Consider the following 808-nt stretch of genomic DNA (forward strand, 5'->3'; position numbering starts at 1 on the left):
ATGCATATAGCGGCTGCTATTTTATAGGTGCTATTCATAGGCGCTATTTAATTCGTGTGCTGTGTGTAACACCGAGTAGGAATATCATAGCCTACTATTCTTTTGTACATTTGAATGTGAGTACAAGAGAGATGTAGAAAATAACACACAATATGCATAAATGCATTAAAACGAGATAAATAGCGCCTATGAATAGCAGCTATGAAATAGCAGCCGCTATATCCATAGCTCAAACCTAATGTCTGATTCTTACACGAAAACAATCCATATATTTAATGTGAATGAGTTTTATTAACGTTTCCTTTCATCATTCAAAAAAAGAAAAAAAAGAAAATAACTCAGCCGAAACCCTTTTCTTTTTTCGAGAAAGTCAAGTTTTTTTCCTAATTTTATTTTTTTATTTTCTAACTCTTTTCCATCTAATAGATTTCAATGTGGCTCTTTTAAGTTGTACAATCATTATTATCAATACACATTTCACAGAATGATGATCATTTTTTTCATATTTTGCTTGCTATAGCTTTCCATGTAATAGATGTCATCCTATTAAATTAATATTTTTTTCATTTTTTTTTTATAAACATTCCGATTGAAATATAAACTTTTCAGTATTATAATTAGAATAAGAAAAGAAATTCGATATACTTACATGCAAAAGATATAAAAAAATGAGCTCAATTGGCTCAAGAACAATGTGAATATGATCATGTAACGCCATCTAATGGAAAAGAAAAAATTCAAAACATTGAAATGTTTGACAAAATTGTTTAAGCATTACAACGGTCGATGATTACCAACATTGACAGCT

The 808-nt window shown here is 29.0% G+C and overlaps 1 long non-coding RNA gene across 1 annotated transcript; it reads right to left on the reverse strand.

Annotated features, from left to right (window-relative positions):
* Positions 1-291: 291 nt before the first annotated feature.
* LOC116341838 lies at positions 292-808 on the reverse strand. The gene is made up of 3 exons (XR_004201201.1): positions 795-808; positions 650-718; positions 292-543 (listed from the first exon to the last, which is right to left on the reverse strand). It is a non-coding gene; the product is annotated as an uncharacterized LOC116341838 (long non-coding RNA).

The sequence above is a fragment of the Contarinia nasturtii genome, unplaced genomic scaffold, assembly GCF_009176525.2.
Source record: "Contarinia nasturtii isolate CC-2019 unplaced genomic scaffold, AAFC_CNas_1.1 Cnas_scaffold_805, whole genome shotgun sequence".
Taxonomy (NCBI): domain Eukaryota; kingdom Metazoa; phylum Arthropoda; class Insecta; order Diptera; family Cecidomyiidae; genus Contarinia; species Contarinia nasturtii.